The sequence below is a fragment of the Aquarana catesbeiana genome, linkage group LG11 (assembly GCF_042186555.1).
Source record: "Aquarana catesbeiana isolate 2022-GZ linkage group LG11, ASM4218655v1, whole genome shotgun sequence".
Classification (NCBI taxonomy): domain Eukaryota; kingdom Metazoa; phylum Chordata; class Amphibia; order Anura; family Ranidae; genus Aquarana; species Aquarana catesbeiana.
Window position 1 is genome coordinate 217728431 of NC_133334.1, and position 26770 is coordinate 217755200.

Below are 26770 nucleotides of genomic sequence, written 5' to 3' on the forward strand. Positions count from 1 at the left end.
ATCAGAAACAAGACCACTCCAAGGGTCCCTCAGGCATACACCTGCCAAAGAGTAGTGTTCCCTTAAAAGCCAGGGCTCATAGTCAGTGGGTAAGAGGCCACCCTGCAGTCCCCTCCAAAAGCCCATGTCCTGGCTTACCTTCTCTGTGCAATGGTTCCCACTGCTGTCACAATCTCTTTCCCATTTACTCAAGTACGGAGGGTCATGCTAAGATGTAACCACCAGTAAAATACCATAGGAGTAGGAGAGAGATTTCCATAAGGGCTCATCTCCCAGGCAGAGATCTTCAAATCTAAAAAGAAAAAAGACAGAGGGTGCACCAGCCTTGCGCATTACCTTTGCGACAATTTAAAAAGGAGTATGAAAGAGTATGAAACCTGCTCGCAAACAAAGGTTAAAATCAGGCAAAATTGTAAAATCCATCAAATGCTCGTCCATCATGGTCCGTTGGCCAGTAACAGTTGGGAAAGGAAGAGTCCAAAAAATCAGACGCGTTTCAAGGGATATCCCCTCTTCTTCAGAGCTAAATTTGGAGTACAGGTAGAGGGTCATTATATCACCAGTGAAATGCAAAAAATGTCCCATGTGGCTTATGGTTTAAGCTCCTCCCCTTTTGTGGGAGTGCTGGTAGTCATACAGTTAATCTCAAATAGGACCAGGCAACACAAGGATTATACATACAAATATATAGACACACAGGATCTACAAGAAAAAAACTTTTTTCAATTAATGATTTTTATATATACAGTTGTGCTCATAAGTTAACATACCCTGGCAGAATTTATGATTTCCTGGCCATTTTTCAGAGAATATGAATGATAACACAAAAACTTTTTTTCACTCATGGTTAGTGTTTGGCTGAAGCCATTTATTATCAATCAACTTTGTTTACTCTTTTTAAATCATAATGGCAAAAGAAACTACCCAAATGACCCTGATCAAAAGTTTACACACCCTGGTGATTCTGGCCCTATAACATGCACACAAGTTGACACAAAGGGGTTTGAATGGGCATTAAAGGTCGTCACCTGTGATCTGTTTGCTTGTAATTAGTGTGTGTGTGTGTGTGTGTGTGTGTATAAAAGGTCAATGAGTTTCTGGACTCCTGACAGACCCTTGCATCTCTTTTCCAGTGCTGCACTGACGTTTCTGGATTCTGAGTCATTTGGAAAGCAAAAGAATTGTCAAAGGATCTGCAGCAAAATGTAGTTGAACTGTATAAAACAGGAAAGGGATATAAAAAGATATCCAAGGAATTGAGAATGCCAATCAGCAGTGTTCAAACTATAATCAAGAAATGGAAAATGATGGGTTCTGTTGAAACCAAACCACAGTCAGGTAGACCAACTAAAATTTCAGCCACAACTGCCAGGAAAACTTCAGGTGAAATACAGGACTCTCTGAAAACATGTGGTGTGGCTGTTTCAAGATGCACAATAAGGAAGCACTTGAAGAAAGATGGGCTGCATGGTCGAGTCGCCAGAAGAAAGCCATTACTACGCAAATGCCACAAAGTATCCCATTTACAATACGCCAAACAGCACAGAGACAAACCTCAAACTTTCTGGAACAAAGTCATTTGGAGTGATGAGACCAAAATTGAGCTTTTTGGCCACAACCATAAACACTACATTTGAAGAGGATTCAACAAATGATGAAAGGTACACCATTCCTACTGTGAAACGCGGAGGTGGATTGCTGATGTTTTGGGGATGTGTGAGCTACAAAGGCACAGGAAATTTGTCCAAAGTATCCCACTTACAATACGCCAAACAGCACGGAAATAAGCCTCAAACCTTCTGGCACAAAGTCATTAGGAGTGATGAGACCAAAATTTTGCTTTTTGACCACAACCATAAACGGAACGCTACATTTAGAGAGGAGTCAACAAGGCCTATGTTGAAAGGTACACCATTCTTACTGTCAAACACGGAGTTGGATCACTGATGTGTTTTTGGGGATGTGTGAGCTTCAAAGGCACAGGAAATTTGGTAAAAATTGATGGCAAGATGAATGCAGTATGTTATCAAAAAATATTACGCATGGGACGTACTTGGACATTCCAGCATGACAATGATCCAAAACACAAGGCCAAGTCGACCTGTCATTGGCTACAGCAGAATAAAGTGAAGGTTCTGGAGTGGCCATCTAAATCTCCTGGCCTCAATATCATTGAGCCACTCTGGGGAGATCTCAAACGTGCAGTTCATGCAAGACAGCTCAAGAATTTACAGGAACTGGAGACTTTTTGCCAAGAGGAATGGGCAGTTTTACCACCTGAGAAGATAAAGAGCCTCATCCACAAATACCACAAAAGACTTCAAGCTGTCATTGATGTTAAAGGGGGCAATACACCAGTGCTGTGTTTTGGCCTAGGCCAACAAGGCCTAGGCCTAAGGCGGCACTTTGCGGGGGGGGGGGGGGGCAAAAGGCACCCCCACCGAGAACGGCACCTGCGCCCTCTTCCCGCACAACATGGCCACCAGGAGTACAGCTTAGGAGTGGCGTCGCGTGTGCGGAGGGAGCCAGAAAGCCGTCGAGCCGCCCCTGTGAAGCCTTGCTTCTCTCTCTGAATTGGCCCTCTGTTGTGGCCAATTATGGGGAGGGAAACAGCGGGGAGGAAGCTGGGCGACGGCGCAGGGAAACCAATTAGAGCCGCTCTCTCTCTCTTCGGCTGACAGAAAGGGGAGGGGGGCGAGCGGGTGAGTTCTCTGCTGCTGCCAAGTTCTCTGGTAAATTGAGCAGCAGCGCTGTGACAGGGAGAGGAGAGATGCGGGCTGTCTGTGCATCTCCCCCGCTCGCCCCCCCTCCCCTTTCTGTCAGCCGAAGAGAGAAGAGAGAGAGAGCGGCTCTAATTAGTTTCCCTGTGCCGCCGCCCAGCTTCCTGACCGCTGTTTTTCTCCCCATAATTGGCCACAGCAGAGGGCCAATCAGAAGACTCTGGGGGCATCATGGGAAGAGTAATCCCTGAAGAGTGACGGCCCCAGTGTGTCCACAAACATGCTACAGCCCCCAGCATGCATGCACTCTGCTGGGGGGTGTTTCAGGAGGAGAAAAAGAGAGTACTGTGCTGGGGGAAGCCAGAGAGGGAGCCACGCTGTACCCGCACCACCAGAGCCACGCTGTACCCGCACCACCAGAGAGCCACGCTGTACCCGCACCACCAGAGCCACGCTATACCCGCACCACCAGAGAGCCACGCTGTACCCGCACCACCAGAGCCACGCTGTACCAGCACCACCAGAGAGCCACGCTGTACCCGCACCACCAGAGCCACGCTGTACCCGCACCACCAGAGAGCCATGCTGTACCCACACCACCAGAGCCACGCTGTACCCGCACCACCAGAGAGCCACGCTGTACCCACATCACCAGAGCCACGCTGTACGCGCACCACCAGAGAGCCACGCTGTACCCGCACCACCAGAGCCATGCTGTACCCGCACCACCAGAGAGAGCCACGCTGTACCCGCACCACCAGAGAGCCATGCTGTAGCCACACCACCAGAAAGAAAGCCACATTGTTCCCGCACCACCAGAGAGCCACGCTGTGCCCGCACCACCAGAGCCACGCTGTACCCGCACCACCAGAGAGCCACGCTGTACCCGCACCACCAGAGCCACGCTGTACCCACACCACCAGAGAGCCACGCTGTACCTGCACCACCAGAGCCACGCTGTACCTACACCACCAGAGAGCCACGCTGTACCCGCACCACCAGAGCCACGCTGTACCCGCACCACCAGAGAGAGCCACGCTGTACCTGCACCACCAGAGAGAGCCACGCTGTACCCGCACCACCAGAGAGAGCCACGCTGTACCCGCACCACCAGAGAGCCACGCTGTACCCACACCACCAGAAAGAAAGCCACATTGTTCCCGCACCACCAGAGAGGGAGCCACACTGTACCTGCACCACCAGAGAGCCACGCTGTACTCACACCACCAGAGAGAGAGCCACACTGTACCCGCACCACCATAGAGAGAGCCACGCTGTTCCTGCACCAACAGAGAGCCACACTGTACCTGCACCACCAGACAGGGAGCCACGCCACCAGAGAGAGCCACGCTTTTCCCACACCACCAAAGAGAGAGCCACGCTGTATCTGCACCACCAGAGGGGGAGAAAGATGAAGCCACTGCCGGGGTACAGACATGCTCCACTACTGATTAGAGTCAGGCTGGGCAACCCAGAGTGAGCGAACGTCCAGCCGGAGGGATCACTGTTGCAGTTTCACCGGGTCTGGTAAGAGAGCCTGTTGGCCATTATCCATTACTGTTCCCAGGAACTGAGCTATTAGGAAGTGCCTAACCTGATATCCTCTAGGCCTTATTGACCGCCAAAATGAGCTCCAACGCTGGGCCTTCAGTCCAAAAATTAAGGGGGGGGATACAATTTTTACCGCACCAGGTGACACCAAACCTAGTGATGCCACTGTCCCGGAGCCCACAAGTTCCGGCACTGAGCTTCGGTAACTGGCCATACAGGGTGCGCTAGCGTGGGCACCCAGGACATCTGCCACCCGGGGTCCCACAAGCGCCGATCAGCTTTTCGTAGCAGCCACCACCTCTCTCCCCACTGTCAGCCACACACACTCCTCGGCTCCTCCTCCTTCTCGGCTCTAATGTTCTAGTGTACACAGTCAGGAGGAGGAGGAGGAGCCACAGAGGAGGGACACGACTTCAGTGCAAAAGCCACGCTGCCGGCCTGATGTCTGTGTATAGTTTACAGTGGAGGGGGACACAGTAACCGGGAAGGGGGGCAGATAACAGATGCACACATGGATGAGGGGAGGGGGGGTAATGGGATATGTGCTGGGTGCTTTGAGAGGGGAGAGGATATGTGCTAGTGGGGGGGGGATCTGATCCTCCCCTCCCAAAGCACCCAGCATATATCCCCTTACCCCCCAAATGAAAAAATGCGGCATCCCTCTCTGTCCTCCTCCTGTGGTGTCCCTCTGTCCTCTTCCCATGAAGATGACAGGGCGGATCTTAAAAAGGAAGAGGTGTGGCCTTGACAGGAAGGGGTGGGTCATATTTAAATTAGCGGGTGCGCGAGCTTAGTCAGGCCTAGGGCAGCACAAAACCTAAATACACCACTGCAATACACAGTATTAAGAACTGGGGTATGTAAACCTTTGATCATGGTCATTTGGGTAGTTTCTGTTGCCATTATGATTTAAAAAGAGTAAACACAGTTGATTGATAATAAATCAATTCAGCCAAACACTAACCATGAGTGAAAATGTTTTTTTTGTGTTATTCAACTTTCTCTGAAAAATGGCCAATAAATCATAAATTCTGCAAGGGTATGTAAACTTATGAGCGGAACTGTGTGTGTGTGTGTTTATATATATATATATATATATATATATATACAGTTGTGCTCAAAAGTTTGCACACCCTGGCAGAAATTGTGACATTCTGGCATTAATATTGAAAATATGACTGATCATGCCAAAAAAACTGTCTTTTATTTAAGGATAGTGATAACATGAAGCCATTTATTATCACATAGTTTTTTGGCTCATTTTAAAATCATAACAATAACAGAAATCACCCAAATGGCCCTGATCAAAAGTTTAAATACCCTGGAATGTTTGGCCTTGGTACAGACACAGAAGGTAGCACACCCAGGTAAAATGGCTAATAAAGGTTAATTTCTCGCATTTGTGGCTTTTTAAATCACAATTATTGTCTGTGTATAAATAGTCAATGAGTTTGTTAGCTCTCACTTGGATGCCCTAAGCAGGCTAGACACTAAGCCACGAGGAGGTAGAAAAGAACAGTCAAAAGACCTGCGTAACAAAGTAATGGAACTTTATAAAGATGGAAAAGGATAAAAAAAGATACGCAAAGCCTTGAATATGCCAGTCAGTACGTTTAACCCCTTTTTAAGAAGTGGAAAATTCGGGGTTCTTTTGATACCAAGCCAAGGTCAGGTAGACCAAGAAAGATTGCAGCCACAACTGGCTGAAGAATTGCACAGGATACAAAGAAAAACCGACGGGTAGTCTCAGGAGAAATAGGCTGCTCTCCAAAAAGACTGCCAGAAAGAAGCCTTTACTGCACCAATGCCACAAAAAAACCCAATGAGGCATGTCCAGGCTTTTTTGTGGAACTTGTGCAGTAAAGGCTTCTTGCAGCTCTTTTTTGTTGAAGTATCATCGTATTATGCTCCTTAAAAACAACCACACCATCTTTTTTTCCAGAGCAGCCTGTATTTCTCCTGAGGTTACCTGTGGGTTTTTCTTTGTATCCCGAACAATTCCTGTGGCAGTTGTGGCTAAAATCTTTCTTGATCTACCTGACCTTGGCTTGGTATCAAGAGATCCCCAAATTTTCCACTTCTTATTAAATGATTCAACAGACTGGCATATTCAAAGCTTTGGATATCTTTTTATATCCTTTTCCATCTTTGTAAAGTTTCATTACCTTGTTACGCAGGTCTTTTGACTGTTCTTTTCTGCTCCCCATGGGTTAGTATCTAGACTGTTTAGTGCATCCATGTGAGAGCTAACAAACTCATTGACTATTTATACACAGACACTAACTGCGATTTAAAAAGCCACAAATGTGGGAAATTAACCTTTAATAGCCATTTTAACCTGTGTGTGCCACCTTCTGTGTCTGTACCAAGGCCAAACATTCCAGGGTATGTAAACTTTTGATCAGGGCCATTTGGGTGATTTCTGTTATCATTATGATTTTAAAAGGAGCCAAAAATATGTGATATTAAATGGCTTCATCAGTGGCGGCTGGTGAAGTTTTAGGATGGGGGGGCGCCAGACCCCGCCCTTCCTTTTTGACCCCTCCCACTTGGTGAAAATGGGCGTGGTTTCAGCGAAATAGTGGGCATGGCTCTAAGGTGGTGTGGTTAGCGTCTGAGATGAACGAGGGATGGAGGGAGAGGGAGAGAGGGACAGCAGGCCCAGATCCTACACAACAATAGAAATATGTGTATTCTAGAAAGTTTAACAATTAGCAGATAAAGATACTCCAAACACCTGGTATTAGCACTTCAATCATCCCAGCACCATGGTTGTTATGGTGTCAGGATGATTGAAGCACATTATTTCTATTATTACATTGTAATATAAAATTAAATCATTCAACTCACCATAATGCAGAATCAGTGGGAGCCCCGAGTGTGTCACTAGCCAGGTCGCCTACAACCAGATGCCATCAGGCGTCCCCAGCAGTCTGTCCTTACATCAGGTGCCCCCAGCGGAGTCCCTCCTTACATGCAGCCTGTATCACATCAAATGTAGCCTCTGTCACATAAAATGCAGCCTCTGTCCCCCCAAATGCAGCCCCTGTCTCCCCAAATGCAGCCTCTGTCCCCCCCAAATGCAGCCTCTGTCCCCCCCCAAATGCAGCCTCTGCCCCCCCAAATGCAGCCTCTGTCCCCCCCCAAATGCAGCCTCTGCCCCCCCCAAATGCAGCATGCCTATGTCCCATTAAATGCAGCGTGCCTGTGTCCCATTAAATGCAGCCTCTGTTCCCATTAAATGCAGCATGCATGTGTCCTATTAAATGCAGCATGCCTGTGTCCCATTAAATGCAGCCTCTGTTCCCATTAAATGCAGCATGCCTGTGTCCCATTAAATGCAGCCTCTGTTCCCATTAAATGCAGCATGCCTGTGTCCCATTAAATGTAGCCTCTGTTCCCTCAAATGCAGCATGCCTGTGTCCCATTAAATGCAGCCTCTGTTCTCCCAAATGCAGCATCTGTCCCCCCCAAATGCAGCCTCTGTCCCCCCCCCCCGCAAATGCAGCCTCTGTCCCCCCCCAAATGCAGCATGCCTGTGTCCCATTAAATTCAGACTATGTTCCCCCAAATGCAGCCTCTGTCCCCCCCAAATGCAGCTGCAGCCTCTGTCCCCCCCCCCCAATGCAGCATGCCTGTGTCCCATTAAATGCATCCTCTGTTCCCCCAAATGCAGCCTCTGTCCCCCCCAAAATGCAGCCTCTGTCCCCCCCAAATGCAGCATCTGCCCCCCCCAAATGCAGCATGCCTGTGTCCCATTAAATGCAGCATGCCTGTGTCCCCCGCAAATACAGCCTCTGCCCCCCCAAATGCAGCCTCTGTCCCCCCCAAAGGCAGCCTCTGCCCCCCAAATGCAGCCTCTGTCCCCCCCAAATACAACCTCTGTCCCCCCCAAAATGCAGCCTCTGTCCCCCTCCCAAATGCAGCCTCTGTCCCCCCCAAAATGCAGCCTCTGTCCCCCCCAAATACAGCCTCTGTCCCCCCCAAAATGCAGCCTCTGTCCCCCCCAAAATGCAGCCTCTGTCCCCCCCAAAAATGCAGCCTCTGTCACCCCCAAATACAGCCTCTGTCCCCCCCAAAATGCAGCCTCTGTCCCCCCCAAAATGCAGCCTCTGTCCCCCCCAAATACAGCCTCTGTCCCCCCCAAAATGCAGCCTCTGCCCCCCCAAAATGCAGCCTCTGTCCCCCCCAAAATGCAGCCTCTGTCCCCCCCAAAAATGCAGCCTCTGTCACCCCCCCAAAATGCAGCCTCTGTCCCCCCTCCAAATGCAGCCTCTATCCCCCCCCAAAATGCAGCCTCTGTCCCCCCCAAATGCAGCCTCTGCCCCCCCCAAAATGCAGCCTCTGTCCCCCCCCAAATGCAGCCTCTATCCCCCCACAAAATGCAGCCTCTGTTGTCCCCCCCAAATGCAGCCTCTGTCCCCCCCCAAATACAGCCTCTATCCCCCCCAAAATGCTGCCTGTCCCCCCCAATACAGCCCCTGTCCCCCCCCACATGCAACCTCTGTCCCCCCAAATGTAGCCTCTGTCACTTCAAACCCCCCCATTCTCCACACATCGGTACTTACCTTGGGTCTCATGCGGTGTTTCCTTCACACTGGCAGCAGCATACTTCCTGCTTCCTCTCTCGGGCGCAATGAGAGAGAGAAGCAGGAAGTGACATCTTACTCAGGGCAGATGTCAATCAAATCTGAAGCGCCGAGTAGCTTCTGCCCGGCGCCTGCATTATCTATTACTATGGAAGCTACTCGGCGCTTCAGAAAACGCCACAAGGCGGGCTAAACGCCCGCAAATGCAGCGCCACGTCTGCAATCTTGTGATTGTATATAGGTGGCGTTTCCCATAAGTGCACTGTGTCCAGCGTCGCACTGTGTCCGGCGTCCGAACACAGTGCACTTAAGGACCTTTTTTTTCCTTTTTTTTTTTTTTTTTAAAGGGCCAGTAATAAAAAATTTTTTTTTAAACTTTTTTTTTTGCTGCCTGGAGGGGGGTGGGGGGCGGCGCCCAGGCGCCCCCTATGGACGGGCCGCCACTGGTCATGTGATGATGCTATCCTTGAATAAAAGAAGAGAGTTTTTTGGCATGATTAGTCATATTTTCAATATAAATGCCAAAATTTCACAATATCTGCCAGGGCGTGCAAACTTTTAAGCACAACTGTATATATAAATATATATATATATATATATATATATACAGTGGGGGCGGAAAGTATTCAGGCCCCCTTAAATTTTTTTCTCTTTGTTCTATTGCAACCATTTGCTAAAATCATTTAAGTTAATTTTTTTCCTCATTAATGTACACACAGCACCCCATATTGACAGAAAAACACAAAATTGTTGACATTTTTTGCAGATTTGTTAAAAAAGAAAAACTGAAATATCACATGGTCCTAAGTATTCAGACCCTTTGCTGTGACACTCATATATTTAACTCAGTGGCTGTCCATTTCTTCTGATCATCCTTGAGATGGTTCTACACTTCATTTGAGTCCAGCTGTGTTTGATTATACTGATTGGACTTGATTAGGAAAGCCACACACCTGTCTATATAAGACCTTACAGCTCACAGTGCATGTCAGAGCAAATGAGAATCATGAGGTCAAAGGAACTGCCTGAAGAGCTCAGAGACAGAATTGTGGCAAGGCACAGATCTGGCCAAGGTTACAAAAAAATTTCTGCTGCACTTAAGGTTCCTAAGAGCACAGTGGCCTCCATAATCCTTAAATGGTAGACGTTTGGGATGACCAGAACCCTTCCTAGAGCTGGCCGTCCGGCCAAACTGAGCTATCGGGGGAGAAGAGCCTTGGCGAGAGAGGTAAAGAAGAACCCAAAGATCACTGTGACTGAGCTCCAGAGATGCAGTCGGGAGATGGGAGAAAGTTGTAGAAAGTCAACCATCACTGCAGCCCTCCACCAGTCGGGGCTTTATGGCAGAGTGGCCTGACGGAAGCCTCTCTTCAGTGCAAGACACATGAAAGCCCGCATGGAGTTTTTTTATCCAAGAAAAAGTTTTTATTGAAAAACAAGTACATACAGTCCAAGAAATCCACAATTAAATTGTACATAGTAGCCTAATCAAGCATAGTTCCATAGAAGAATCACGCTCATACAAAAGTATAAAGTACATCCCACTGTTAGAAAATAAGATAGGAATTGATATCACTGCCTCCTACTTATGGAAATTCCAACCCTCTATCTGTAACCATCCCGAGCCCAGAGCTCCAATCAGGGCTAATGCGGGGTGCACCATGCCTTCAGCCGTTATTAAGGCGCAGTAATCTATCCATGACCAGGTCCTCCGGAGCTAACCCAGGAGTGCCTAGCCATGGTTCCCATAGTTTTTCAAATTTTCTTGAACATCCCCTGTGTTGGTATATAATTTTCTCCATTCTTAATATATGTCCTAGTGCGGTAATCCATTCCTTGACTGAGGGAGGCGTTTCAGATTTCCAGTGTACCATGATTAGCTTACGGGCCACAAAAAGGGCTCTAGTTAAAGCTTCCCTGACATGGGGTTCCCACTCTAGTTCATCTAACACATTCAAAATACAGTGTCTAGGGTCCAGCGGAATTGAGACCCCAAACACTGCGTTCAGCGTGTCCACCACCCCCCTCCAGTACACATGCAATCTGGGACATCTCCATAGCATATGTATTAAATCTCCATGATCTCTCTTACATCTAGTACAGGTTGGGGTGGAAAGAAGTCCCATATTATGTAGCCTATGGGGTGTATAATACGCTCTCAGAAGTGTATATAGTTGCGTTAGTCTTTGCGTTACATTCAGTGAACATATGGAAACTGACTGCAAGACCTCCTCCCATTGATCCTCATCTAAGGGTCCAACATCCAACTCCCATTTCCCCTTTACTGTCAAAGGATGCTTTAGAAGGTATTTGTGGAGCAGGGTGCTATAGCTCTGGGAAATGAATCCTTTAGGGGTCTCCGCCCCTTTAAGCAAATCGACCAAAGGGTTCGAGCTGGTATGCCAATCAGAGGTTTTTGACTGTGCTTCAAATGCCTGTCTAAGTTGCATATAATAAAAAAGCATGGAGGACGGAAGACTATATAGGTCCCTTAAATTGTCAAATGAACGCAATTTGCCCTCACTTATGATTTGCTTTAGGTAGAGAATGCCAAACCTCTTCCACCTTTCCGCATGTTGCAGTTTAGCAAGTTCTGGGTAGGACTCATTTCCCCATATAGGACTATACTCGTTGATACCTGTCGCCTCCTGAATATACTTAGTTTTGTTCCATATTTTTTGTATGAGGGCATAAGTGGGGAAACATTTCTGAGGCTTGCTAAAGGCCGCGGCCTCTAAAGCCGTGGGAACGGATTTACCCCCTATCGTATGTAGCATTATATATTCTGAAGCGCTAGGGACCCTGGCCGTAGACTCCCCCTCCACGGCCATGGTGCCTATTAAATGTTGCATTTGCGATGACAAGTAATAAAGCCATGGATTTGGCAATGCAAGTCCACCCTCATCTTTAGGGCGTTGTAAGTTTTCTAGTTTTATCCTTGGTGGGCGGTTCTTCCAGATCAGTTCACGAAAAATGGCATTAATTATTCTGAATATCTTAAGTGGGATGACTACCGGTGAATTATGTAGTATGTATAGCAGTTGAGGCATTAGAATCATTTTAATTAGATTCACTTTGCCTGCAACCGACATACCCAGAGCATTCCAGGTTTTAACTCGTAGACGAAATCGAGCCAGTAGTGGGGAAATATTCAACTGACTATATTCCCTAATCTTAGGAGAAACCTGTATCCCCAAGTATCTGAAGGAAGCGGACACAGGGATTCCCCCAACTTTCTGTTCATTTAATAATCTTGCATCATCTATTGGCATTAGGGCTGACTTGGTCCAGTTTATTTTAAGGCCCGAAAAATCCCCAAAGCGAACCACTGTATCCATTGTGTTTTTTAGGGAGTGGTCAGTATCACCCAAAAGAATCATAGTATCATCCGCATAGAGCATCACCTTCTCCTGTCTGTCACCATAGCAGAAGCCGGTGATATCTCCGCAGTCTCTGATCCGTATTGCCAACGGCTCTATGGCTAGAGCAAACAGCAGGGGGGACAAAGGGCACCCCTGCCGTGTACCCCGCCCCAGAGCAAAGGGCAGTGACATTCTACCCGCCTCTCTAATTATCGCCTGAGGGCAATGATATAATAAACGCACCCAAGAAATATATATCTCTCCAAAACCAAATCTCCTCATTACCTCCCATAGGTATGGCCATTCCACACTGTCAAAGGCTTTCATTGCGTCGAGAGACAGCAATGCCCTCTTACCTTTATTATCCGGTGGGGACTGCATGTTAAGATATAGTCTCCTAAGGTTTATTGCTGTTGATTTGTTGGGCATAAATCCCGCCTGATCAGAGTGTATAATTGAGGCAACAGCCTTATTCAACCTGATAGCCAAAACCTTTGCCAATATTTTGATGTCTGACTGCAATAGGGATATCGGTCTATATGAGGCCGGGTCTACGGGGTCCTTGCCTGGTTTTAAAATTAATACAATGTGGGCTCTAGACATGGAGGGTGGTAGGGTATTATGCTTCCTAGCGGTAAGAAATACATTTAAGAGCTTGGGGAGTAATATCTCAGAATAGGTTTTATAGATTTCCATAGGGATACCATCCCCCCCGGGGGCCTTACAGTTAGGGAATGCAGCCACCGCCTCCTGCATCTCATCAAGAGTCAGAGGGGCGTTTAATTCTTTCCTCTGGGAGTCCGTAAGCTGTGGAAATACAATGCCATCCAAGTAACTGGACAGCTCCTCGGAGCTATATCTGGAAGAGGAGCAGTATAGCTGCTCATAGAACTCTGCCAATGTCTGGAGTACCTGATCTGGGGAGTGTACCAGACGACCGTCAGCCCTCCTCATGGACCCGATTGCCGGAGATCTCTTATCAGAATTGGCTATTCTAGCTAAAAGGCGTCCGGTCGTTTCCCCTTAATCAAAAAAGGCTGTCTTAGAAAAAAAACTCTTTTTGTTCGCCGAGGAGGTCAGCAGGTGCTCATAAGCTGATTGAGCCGACTGCCAAGCCTCCCTTGCGGAGTCAGTTGGGTCTTGGACATACTTTGCCTCAAGGGAGCAGGCATGGGATTCCAGTGTGTCCCGCAGCGCTTCAGAATGTTTCTTAATCTTGGTGACCTCATTACTAAGTATTTTCTTAAGGTGTGTTTTGAAGCCCTCCCATTCTGCAAGGGCAGACAATGAGCCCGGTTGACATGAAAAGAACTTTTTTATGTTGCCTTCTAAGTTCTCAGGGGAGGTAAAAAGCTGAAGCCAAAAGGCATTAAATTTCCACGGTACCTTAGGGAGTGTGGATTGGTGGGATACAATAAGGTTTATCACCAAATAGGAGTGATCAGATACACACCGAGGTTTGTACGAAATGTCTAGCACCGAGGAGAGCATAGCCGGGTTACCCACTGCCAAATCTATTCTAGATAAGGAACCGTGTGATTTCGAGAAACAGGAGAACTGTTCAGCAGTGGGATTCCGGTGTCTCCACAAATCCAGCCATCCCACCTCCTGTAGCAATCTAGCCAGCGGAGTTAGCCTATGAGGAGCTGGGGTGCTCGGGCCCGGGTGTTTATCCAGGGCCGGAACCAGCCAGCTGTTGAAATCGCCCACCAGCAGTAACGGGAGATCCGACTTCCCCTCCAGAAATTCCAGGAGGAGCCGGAGTACCCGAGCATTAAACGGGGGAGGGATGTACACACAAGCCAGAATACATTTCGGGATACCAATGCGACAATGCAAAAATACAAATCTACCCTCCTGATCTATTTTGGACTCAAATTCCTGATAGTCCAGGGAGCTGTGTATCACCACACTCACCCCCCGAGAAAAGGAGGTGTGAGTGGAGTGGTACGACCACCCGATCCACCTATATCTCATACAACTTATAGAATCAGACGTTAAATGTGTTTCCTGCAAGCAAATAACCGCAGGATAAAACTTTTTCAGACATGAGAAAATCATAGTGCGTTTCAGGGGGGAGTTCATGCCCCTAACGTTCCAGGAGATCACCGGTGAACCCGCCATGGCAAAAACACTGTTAGTTGTGAGGGAAGGTTAGAGGGTGGCTTGCCTGCACAGAGACCACCAAAATCCTGTTGGGAGAGATTGCAGCAGGCTTGAGTGAAATCAAAATAGCAGATGGTTAGTGGGAGTGAGATTCTTGGACTGCGGTAAAAAACAGGCTGTATAGAATAACATAGCACAATGGTGCCAACAAACAGCAGTGCAACTGCACTAAGGTATTTCCTTTTGTGATTTGGCGCTCTCACTCCTGTGAGAGAGCAGGCAAAAATAAACAAAGTAGGCATCCTGATGAACCATGCCAACGGGGTAGGCCCATAGAGCCCAACACGGCCTAAAAACAGACCAACTAATACTTCAGACATCACAAGTCAAGTAAAGGGGGTTTCACAGTTCAGTTCCTTTCACTGAAGAAATATGGGATGATTCCCGGCACTTGGGTAACTTTGAAGAGGTCAGGTGAGTTGGTAGGTTATGGTAAAAAGGTGTAAAAACAAAGAAAAACCAAAGACGGCATGGTAGTGACTTTGTGGACCAGAAAAGGCAGCAAAAAAGAGAGAGTGTGGCATCTCAATGTGTGGACAGCGCTCTTACCATCTGGAAGTATGTCCTGTTCAGTCACCTTCCACCTCAGCACGGTGACGTCGCAGTGCTTGTTCATTATGGTCCAACCAGGCGGCAGCCTCTCTGGCAGAGTCGAAGAATTGTGCATGTCCTTCCGCAGTTACTCGGAGCTTCGCCGGGTATAGCATAGCGTATGGCAGTTGCAAAGCTCTTAGGCGCCTCTTCACATCGCTGAACTTAGCTCTATTTCTTTGCACCTCGGCCGAAAAGTCTGGATAGAAAGACACTCTTACGCCATTGAACTTCACTGTGGCCTGTTCTCTTGCGCAGCGTAGCACTGCCTCTCTGTCACAGTAGTGTAACAGTTTGGCCAACATTGATCTGGGGGGAGCACCCTGTGGGGGAGGTCGCCCCGGTACTCTATGGGCCCTCTCCACTGTAAAGAATGGGGAAAAGGCTTCTCGGCCAAACAGTTCAACCAGCCAGCTTTCCACAAACGATGTGGGATCTCTACCCTCCGATTTCTCAGGGAGGCCGACTATACGGACATTGTTTCTGCGCAAACGATTTTCCGTGTCTTCTGCTCTGTTATACGTATCTTGGGCCATGCGGTAAGCTGCCTTTGCTTCTCGCGCCACCGGGGGTAACTGCTCCTCCAAATCGCTTACTCTGCTCTCAACTGCAGTTGCTCTCTCTCTAAGCTTTTGAAGGTCTTGTCTAAGTAGTGAGACCTCTTCCCTCAGGCCCCCAAACTGCTCCTTCATATCAGTGACTGTGGCCGTACACACATTTACAGCCTTCAAAATATCAGCCAGGGTGGGCTGCTCCAGGGTCTCAATTATCTCATCTGATGGTGGGGGGGAGGGAGGCTGACTAGTGTCCTCATGGAGCTGCTCAGGCATGGTGTCTGTATCAAGGCCCCAGTCAGCTTGTGAAAAAAGATCTGCAGCTTCCCCGTTACTTGTAGTCCCCCCCGCTTCCTCCGGGTTTTGTATTTTCTGTGTGTAGTATGTCATGTCTCTGTACTGCTCCTTACCCTGCCCCTTCAGCTGCTTCTTGCTGGTATTATCCCTGGGCTTGTCCGTCGTTCGCGGCGTGCGCTGTGCTTTGGCTGCTGCAGCGGCGGCGCCATCTTGCGAGTCCGGTCCCGCCATCTCTAACGGGCCTCGGCGGGTCTTTGCTCTCGTGCAGAGGGCCGGTGGTGGGTCCGGATGATAGGGGGTCTCGGTAGCCAGCTGGGGGGCCGAAAAAATCAGGATCAGGGGTGCCGGGAAAGGATTAATCTGAGGATCAGGCAGGAGCTGTGAGAAGTGCGTCCTCTCACATGCCGGTCTTGGCCCCCCCGCCCGCATGGAGTTTGCTAAAAAAAAAACACCCAAAGGACTCCAAGATGGTGAGAAATAAGATTCTCTGGTCTGATGAGACCAAGATAGAACTTTTTGGCCTTAATTCTAAGCGGTATGTGTGGAGAAAACCAGGCACTGCTCATCACCTGTCCAATACAGTCCCAACAGTGAAGCATAGTGGTGGCAGCATCATGCTGTGGGGGTGTTTTTCAGCTGCAGGGACAGGACGACTAGTTGCAATCAAGGGAAAGATGAATGCAGCCAAGTAATGGGATATCCTGGAAGAAAACCTACTCCAGAGTGCTCAGGACCTCAGACTGGGCCGAAGGTTTACCTTCCAACAAGACAATGACCTTAAGCACACAGCTAAAATAACAAAGTTAGCTTCACAACAACTCTTCTTGACTGACTGTTCTTGAATGGCCCAGCCAGAGCCCTGACTTAAACCCAATTGAGCATCTCTGGAGAGACCTAAAAATGGCTGTCCACCAATGTTTACCATCCAACCTGACAGAACTGGAGAGGATCTGCAAGGAGGAATGGGAGAGTATCCCCAAATCCAGGTGTGATAAACTTGTTGCATCTTTTCCAAAAAGACTCATGGCTGTATTAGATCAAAAGGGTGCTTCTACTAAATACTGAGCAAAGGGTCTGAATACTTAGGACCATGTGATATTTCAGTTTTTCTTTTTTAATAAATCTGCAAAAATGTCAACAATTCTGTGTTTTTCTGTCAGTATGGGGTTGCTGTGTGTACATTAATGAGGAAAAAATTAACTTAAATGATTTTAGCAAATGGCTGCAATATAACAAAGTGTGAAAAATTTAAGGGGGTCTGAATACTTTCCGTCCCCACTGTGTGTATATATATATATATATATATATATATATATATACATATACATATATATACATATATATATATATATATATATATATATATATATATATATATATATATATATACGGTATATATATATATATATATATATACGGTATATTTATATATCTCTTTTATATATCTCTGAATCTTCAAGGGCTCTGCACTGTGTATCAGGATTGTTATAGATACTCACTGTCATCTACGGTAGTGTAGGGGTGTGCAGAGGTCCAGAGTAGCAACGCATAAAGTGGGAAGCCATGCTGTTGATGGCTAGATGGAAGAGCAGAGCGGGCACTGTAACAATTAACAGGTGCCACTTCTGAGTTGTCCTAAACCTACTGGATTGCCAAAACTAGGAAGTATGGCCGCGCTGTACATTCCAGATGACAACCCCATGACTTAATGACGTCCGGACTAGGAAGTGGAAATCTCAGCCGTGGGGACCCGCGAACATCACTACTGGGCTCCCAACTGACATGGGGACATCCGAGAACCATCCAGCTGGTGTCACGGTGTGACAAGCGGACCACAGTGCAGCACATCCACAGAGAGCCAGAGCGACTCTCAACTGGACGAGCCGCCCGACACTGCAGTCAGTGGGATGCAATTAGCATCCCCCAGAGACTGACCACATAGGATGTGGCACCGCACATATGCTGGGAATTGTAAAGGACAAAGAATAGATATGTGGAAAATACATACATTTATATTCATATATATATATATATTTATGTGTGCAAAAACAGGGGGGGGGGAAGGGTGGAAGAATACATTATTATTATTATACGAGATTTATATAGCGCCAACAGTTTACGCATCGCTTTACAATGTATAGGGGGGACAACACAATTACAGTACAGTCCAATACAAAAGGTACAGGAGGGTCCTGCTCGTACAGCTTACATTCTAAAGGGAGGGGGTGGTGGTACAAAAGGTAATAGCTGCAGAGAATGATTTGTTGGGGGTGGCTCGGGGACAGTTGTTATGTGGGTGTGGGATAGGCTTCCCTGAATAAATGAGTTTTCAGGGATCTCCTAAAGGTGGACAGGGTAGGGGCTGATCGAACATACTGGGGCAGGGAGTTCCAGAGGCTCTGGAGAAGTCCTGAAGGCGAGCATGGGAGGAGGTAACAAGGGAGCTAGAGAGCAGGAGGTCCTGGAAGGAGCGGAGGGGACGATTTGGGCGATATCTGCAGATGAGGTTGGTGATGTAGATGGGGGCGATGTTGTGATTGGCCTTGTATGTTATGGTTAGCATTTTGAATTTTACACGGTGGGGTAGGGGAAGCCAGTGAACAGATTGACAGAGAGGGGCGGCAGTCACGGATCGATTAGTGAGGTGTATTAGTCTAGCAGCAGCATTCATAATAGACTGAAAGGGGGATAGCCTGCTTAAGGGTAGGCCATTAACCACTTGCCGACCGCCTAACGCAGATTTACTGCGGCAGAATGGCACGGGCAGGCAAAATCACGTACCTGGTACGTGAGTGCCTTCCCGCGGGTGGGGGGTCCGAACCCGGTGCCCGAGGCGGTCGGCTTTGGTCTGGGAGCGATGAGACGTGAGGGGGAGACCATCCATTCGTGGCCCCCCCCCTCGCGATTGCTCCCAGCCAATGAGATCATTCCCCTGCTTCTGTATAGTACACAGAGGCAGAGGAAATGATGTCATCTCTCCTCGGCTCGGCAGTTTCCGTTCCGGCGCCGAGGAGAGAAGACATCTGAGTGAGTTGCATAACACAACACACACATTAGAACATGCCAGGCACACTTTACACCCCCCTTTACCCCCCGATCCCCCCCTAATCACCCCTCCCCCCCCCCCCGTCACACTGACACCAAAAAGTTTTTTTTGTTTTTTGTTTTTTCTGATTACTGCATGGTGTCAGTTTGTGACAGTAATAGGGCGTACACACGGTCGGACTTTGTTCGGACATTCCGACAACAAAATCCTAGGATTTTTTCCGACGGATGTTGGCTCAAACTTGTTTTGCCTACACACGGTCGCACAAAGTTGTCGGAATTTCCGATCACCAACCACGCGGTCACGTACACCACGTACGACGAGACTAGAAAAGGCCGGTTCAGAACCAAGCGCGGCACCCTTTGGGTTCATTTTGCTAATCTCGTGTTAGTAAAAGTTTGGTGAGAGACGATTCGCGCTTTTTCCAGACTCGTGGCTTTCAGATCGTTTTCTGCCGTTCAGTTTGTGCTTGTGGGTTTGTATCTGCTCTTCAGTGCGTGCAGCAAGTTCCACGTGACTTTAGGTAGTCATTGTATTCTTGTTCGTTCGTTACTGTTTTTCAGGTCGCTCTTCACAGGCCTTGCTGTTCTTCAGTGCGTTCTGTTACTTCGTTCTGAGCAGCCGACCGTTTTCTAGCCATGTTTCGTATGCGTACTCCTCGTAGAGTTCGTGCTGTGCGGGGGCTTGGTGTTGGGGTCCTGACCTTGACACAAGTCCAGTCCATGAACAGGGTGGGGAGGAGTTCATGGACCAAGAATTGGTTGCTTCAGCGTGACCAGTTCTCTCATATGCCTTTGCTCCGTGAGATCCGTGAGAACAATCCTGATGATTTCAGGAACTTTCTCAGGATGACGGACCCCGTGTTTCACCGTTTGTTGGCTTCGCTGACCCCCTATATCAGCAGGCAAGCCATCACTTCTCGACAGGCATCTCCCCCCAGGCTCTGGGTATCATCATCCCAGAGACCTGTTCTGCCATCATACAGGTCCTGCAGAAGGAGTATATGAAGGTAAGATTTTTATCCTTTAATATCACATTTTATTGTATTGAATGTTTGATAATATCTTGTATTTCTTTCCTCATTCCCTAATTACCATGATTGTAATATGCTGTGAATGTCCCCTTTGTCCTCATGCATGCTGGATTTTTATGTAATTATTATTTTATGTCCTTCATACATATTTGCCCTTCACTAACCTCCCCAGCATGGTGTCTCCTGCCCTATATTCACCTCATGTAGTCACTTAACAATGTATTTTATCAGCTCCATAGTAGTGCTTTACCCCAAACACCCCCTAAAATGTTTGGAAATGTTATTTTAGCTTTAAATTCAGGCAGAGTGCCAGAGGCTTTTTTTTGTGGTGTCCCCAAATCATTTTTAGTAACCCTCCCTCCCCCAACTGCTAAGTCAGCTGATCCCAATTCTCTATCCTCAATCATCTATCTGCTGACTTTGCCAAACCCATACACACTATACCCACCTCTTTACTGGTCAGATTTATGGATGAATTCCCAAAGCATGTAGTGCAAGGGCCTGCCTGTATACTTTCCAATGGTACTGTTTAAAGTTTTTGTATCCTATTATTATCTTGATAGGTAATAGCAGAATGTCCAAATGTCCTCAAATGTGTACAGTGTGTATTTATATCTTTGTATTCAGACACTTCTTACCTGTCCAGTGGTCTGCCAATAGTGTAACTAAGGAGGGGCTGTTCCAAGTAATACCCATTATTTAGGCATTCATCTCTCAATGAAGTGAAGAGGGTTACCTGTCCAAGATTTCCACACACCCCCTATGTTAGAAATGGCCCATGAGAGGGGGGGAGGGGGAATATGATAGGTGTACCTTATACTTTGGTGTTGTTAAATTCCCCTTAATAAATGCTATCTGGAGGTTGCCCCATAATGTTTGTGTCTAATCTGCTTGCCATGTTTCAGAGTAAAAATAGTAATGTTTATTGTTTTTTCCTCAACAGTTTCCTTCCACGCCACAGGAATGGCAGACAGTGGCCTCCCACTTTGCCGAGCGGTGGGACTTTCCTAACTGCGGAGGGGCAATTGATGGGAAACACGTCCACATGGTCCCACCACCCAACTCGGGGTCGTACTATTATCATTACAAGGGGTTTAATAGTATAGTGATGTTGGCGGTGGTGTCGGCTAATTACGACTTCTTGTATGTGGACGTGGGGAAGAATGGCCGGATGTCCGATGGTGGAGTCATCGCCCAGACGGAGTTTTACAGGCGTCTCCAGAATGGCAGCTTGGACTTGCCAGCTCCAGAGGACAATGTGGAAGGACTCCCATTTGTGTTCGTTGCTGATGAAGCATTTGCGCTGGGGGACCACCTGATGCGGCCATTCCCAATGAGGACCCTCACCCCGGACCAGAGGGTTTTTAATTACCGGCTGGCCAGAGCCCGAAGAGTGGTGGAGAACACATTTGGAATCCTGGCCAGCCGGTTCTGCCTATTTCTGACACCTATCCATATGGCGGAGTATAAACTGAACCATATAATACTTGCGTGCTGTGTTCTCCATAACTTTTTACGGAAACATTCGGCCAACTATGCTGGCTCAGTTGGGCCTGAGGCCGGAATCCTACATCAAACCCTCCCTGAGTGCCCGTGATGTCCGGTTACGCTACCTGGAGTTCTTTGCGGGTAGGGGGGCTATCAATATGCCAGACAATATGTGAAGCCTTTTTATAATAAAAAAAAAAAATTACTGCTTGTGTTTGTTTTAGCTGACCCTGACATAAATGTTTTGAGTGCAGAAAATGTCGTGATTGGGTAACCTTATACAAAGCACTGTTGGCTGGTATTTCCTAAATGCAAAAACACATTTCACTACAAGTGCACTTGCAACTGCACTGAAACTGCACTTGTAATGCAAAGAAGATTTGCCCTTAGGAAATAACCCCCATTTTTGCATAAAACAGCTATTACATCACCCCAAAAGTGTTGTAGTGTTGAGACAATAATCCACACATTCTTGAGTAAGCCACTTTTTTATACCTGCACAATCACATGTGCATTTACCAAAGGTTTTTAAAACAAACCAACATGTTTGTTGTATAACAATTTGTGCAGTAGCATTAGCAAAATTCGAAATGTCCATTTCAGATAAAACAGGCCTGTGTAAAACCAACAAGAAAGCCAAAAAACTTGAACTTACAAAGTTCACATTAGGTAAAATCTGAAGGCTATATCAGACATCAGTATTTAGGAACTGGGTTTAATATAGCGTTCAGATGGGGGGAAATCACCACTGGAAAAGCCAAATTTGGAAGATGCACACCAATTTACGAATGTCAACATGTGCTATCTGCCATCAGGGGGGATCAAGGGACGTGTTTTGGGGGAGCAAGCCCTTCCTCAACGCGACTTTATAATTGAGGAAGGGGTTGCACCCCCAAAACGCGTCCATTGATCTCCCGTGATGGCAGATAGCACATGTTGGCACACTGTGTGCATCCTCCAAATTTGGCTTTTCAAAACATTGCAAAAAAATTTAAAAGATTGGACCACAATCCAAAAAGTGATTTTGTGGGGTTTTAAATTCGCCCCAAAACATCAATGATGTTATTATTTTTTTTAATAACATCATTGATTTTTTGCTGGATGTTTTGCAGTTCGGCATTACACCCCATGATCTCCCCGATCAGGATCTGGGCACTTTCTGATGTGAAACGTTCTCTATCCCTCACATCACGATCACCTAAAAAGAGAGAAAGAAAAAAAAAACAGGTCTCAAAAATCTGCCACCATCCATCTCTTTTACCTGAGCCTGTGGTCGCAGACACTCACCTGTTGTGGTGCCAATCTCCACCACATCTTCTTCTTCCTCCTGCTCTTCTTCATTTGGGGGTATTTCACCTTCTTCCATAGGTGGGGGGTCTGTGGTCTCCTCGGATGAGGGGTGTCCTCAGAGTCTTTTCTCCCCTATGTAAAACAAAAATGGTATAATTAGCACACAGATATTTGATGGCAGAACTAGAAATAGGAAACATTGCTTGGAAGTGGGGTACAATTGTCTATTTTAGCCGAGTTCCAAGATGTATTTTTTTTATTGCCCTTTGTCAAGCTGCAATACTTTACCTGTTTGGTACAAGCTTCACAGATGTAGCCCCCCCTATAGTATACACTGGAGCACCTGTGTGGCCCCCCTAATAAAAATGGTGTTCTGGGGTCCCACACTAGTGCTCCAGTGTCCAGATGTGAAAACAGCTGCTCAGTGTCCTCTCCTTACACAGAATCTAGTTGGCATTTCATTCTAGTAACAAACCCATCTACACGAACAAATATTTGGCATCCAAGTAGGCCCAAAAAAGTGTCCTCTCCTTACACAGAATCTAGTTGGCATTTCATTCTAGTAACAAACCCATCTACACGAACAAATATTTGGCATCCAAGTAGGCCCAAAAAAAATGTGGGAAAATGCATATGGCCTAAACAATGGTGTTTTAGAGGCAGAAAGAAAAATGTTTGATACGAACGAATAATGGGCCCATGAACATTAAAGTTGCCCTTTTAAACGTTACAATTAATAAAAGCATATGTAGCAGCACGAACGCAATAAAGACAGAAAGAATAGGAACACAGCACAACTACTTACTTTTTTGCAGCACTCTCCGGATCTTTCGGTACTGCTCTGGCTCTCTTAACTTCAGGTCCGACCACCGCTTCCTGAGCTGATCTTTCGATCTTCGTACCCCGAAATTCCTGTGAAGGCTTTTGATCACTTTCGCCATGATCTTGGCCTTTCTGATGTTGGGGTTGGGGTAAGGCCCATACTTTCCGTCATAGTCGGACTTCTTCATGATGTCGACCATCTCCAACATCTCCCCAAAGGACATATTTGTGGCCTTAAAACGTCTCCTTCTGGATCGGGACGTGTCCGGATCTGGGCTTTCCTCCTCCTCCTCGTTGCTATAATTAGCACACACCTGCTCTAACTCCGCCATCATGCTCTTCACCCACTGCGCCGAACGAAAAGGGGCGGGGAATAGACTAGAAAGAACGTCAGGGGCGGGCGGAGTTACACGCATGCGCAGTGTGTATAAAGCGTAACACGCGTGCGTATTACGTACGATCTGTGAGCGGAGGAAGGAGCATTGGACGCGCCGATCGTAAGAACGAAGGTAAGAGACAAACTTGTGCCTATACTGCTTCTAGATTGAGGCCTATATTGTAACAAGATTAGGAGAGTTTTGTCTGACATTAGGCTTTGTCTTGTGTTGTGTCTTGCAGTGAACATGGATATGCTACTCAAAGATAATGACTTCATGTCATTATTCCTAGAGATGCTAAGGGAGCTGCCCTGTCTGTGGGAGAATAAACACCCCCATTTCAAGAACCAAGCAAAGAGGAAGGCAGCACTGGAGCAATTGTGTGAAATTGTGAAGCAGGTGATCCCCACGGCATACATCACCTATTTAAAGATATTAATTGGTTGCCTGAGGAGCACATATCTAAGGGAGCGCAAGAAGGTCCTGGATTCACAGAGATCCGGAGCAGCAGATGACATCTATGTCCCCAGGATGTTGTACTACGACAGGCTGCATTTTCTGGCAGGCCAGACTGAACCCAGGCCATCCCTCTCCAGTCTTCCTTCCACGCTTCCTTCCCCCCCAGCTGAGGCTTCTGACGCCCAACCTGGGCCTTCCAGGCCACATGTGGAGGAGCCCAGATTGAGCCAGGTATAGCATTCCTCTAAATATTTCTGCTTGTCCAATCAATGATGTTAACTAGATGTTAGTTGGGAGTACTAATTTAGGATTGTGATTGATGATGCAAAACATTACAACCATGTCCATTTTTCATACACAGGGAAGTCTCAGCCAGGAGGTGGCCTGGCCGAGCCGGCTGGCTGATCTGCAGGTCCCTCCACCCCCCCTGAAAAGAGAAAGTGGCAGTAGGAGGAGTGCCCTAGAGGAGGCTGCTATAGGATTCTTTTGGAGGGCTACAGAGGTCCTGGGAGCACCCCACACCATGGAGGAGAACATTGCTGCCTTCATTGCATATAAAATGCAGAGGATGGAGGAGGGCCAACAAGCCATGTGTGAGGCCCTCATATTGGAGGCTCTTGAGAAAGGTATGAGGGGCCAAATGACACCTCAGACACACCTTTGTGATGGTCCTCCTCCTCCTCCTGCAGGTCCTCCTCCTCCCTCTCCTCCGGGTCCCCCCAGTCCTCCTCCAGGTCCTCTCAGTCCTCCTCCTCCTCCAGGTCCTACTCCTCCTCCTGCCACATCTCCAACTGCACAGCCACAGCCGGGAATGAAGCGTGAAAGGAAGACCAGACAGTGATTGCCCTGGGTTCAGTCTGGTCGGCCAAAAAATGCAGCCTCTTGTGGTACCACAGCCTGGGGACACACATGTCATCTGCTGCTATCCAGATCTCTGCGAATTCTAGACCAGACTGCCCTCCCTTACATATGGACTCCTCAGGCCACCAATTTTGATGTTCAAGAATTGATGTCTGCCGTGGGGGTCCCAGGCTTCGCTAATTTCTCCTGTTGATCCAGTGTTGCCTTCCTCTTTGTTTGGTTCTGAGCCCTTAATAAAGGATTTTTGTTTTGAATTATACTCTCCTATGTGTTTTACTTCAAAAATGACGGTTTGTGAGGATTCAGGTACATTTCAAATATACAATGTGAAATGAACAAGGGACACCAACACCAAACAATCTCCTGGAGATTAAATAATACAAGATATCAATGGTGTTGGGGTAACTTGACACACAAAACACACACAAAAATATTCTGGAGTAAAAATAAAAATAACATTGAACAAAGATCAGCCTTGGAAAAAATCCAAACATTAAAGAAAAAAAAAGGCTGAAAATCCAAAAAAAAAAAAAAAAAAAATTAATATCAAACTGTCAGATGTGACAACTAATAACAATATATTCAGGGAATCCCACTAAAAAAACACAAATAAAACTTTGTGAGAAGTGTGTGTGAATATGAGCAGCAAAACTACTTAATTCTCGTCACATTATAAAGAAGAAGAGAGTGCGCTGTATTAAACCATTTTTAACATTGCAGCGTGACGAAAGTGCTGTATCCATTGCGAACGCTAAGTTTACCAGAATGAGCTGTCCCGTCTCGGAATTTCTTCTGAGCATGCGTGGCACTTTGTGCGTCGGAACAGGCCACACACGGTCGGAATTGACGCGATCGGATTTTGTTGTCGGAAAATTTTATCTCCTGCTGTCCAACTTTGTGTGTCGGAAAATCCGATGGAAAATGTCCGATGGAGCCCACACACGGTCGGAATTTCCGACAACACGCTCCGATCGGACATTTTCCATCGGAAAATCCGACCGTGTGTACGGGGCATTAGTGTGGTAGGGCAGTAAGTGTTAGCCCCCTTTAGGTCTAGGGTACCCCCCGAACCCCCCATAATAAAGATTTAACCCCTTGATCACCCCCCCCCGTCACCAGTGTCGCTAAGCGATCATTTTTCTGATCGCTGTATTAGTGTCGCTGGTGACGCTAGTTAGGGAGGTAAATATTTAGGTTCGCCGTCATCGTTTTATAGTGACAGGGACCCCCATATACTACCTAATAAATGTTTTAACCCCTTGATTGCCCCCTAGTTAAACCTTTCACCACTGATTACCGTATAACCGTTATGGGTGACGCTGGTTAGTTCGTTTATTTTTTATAGTGTCAGGGCACCCGCCGTTTATTACTGAATAAAGGTTTAGCCCCCTGATCGCCCGGCGGTGATATGCGTCGCCCCAGGCAGCGTCAGATTAGCGCCAGTACCGCTAACACCCACGCACGCAGCATACGCCTCCCTTAGTGGTATAGTATCTGAACGGATCAATATCTGATCAGATCAGATCTATACTAGCGTCACCAGCAGTTTAGGGTTCCCAAAAAC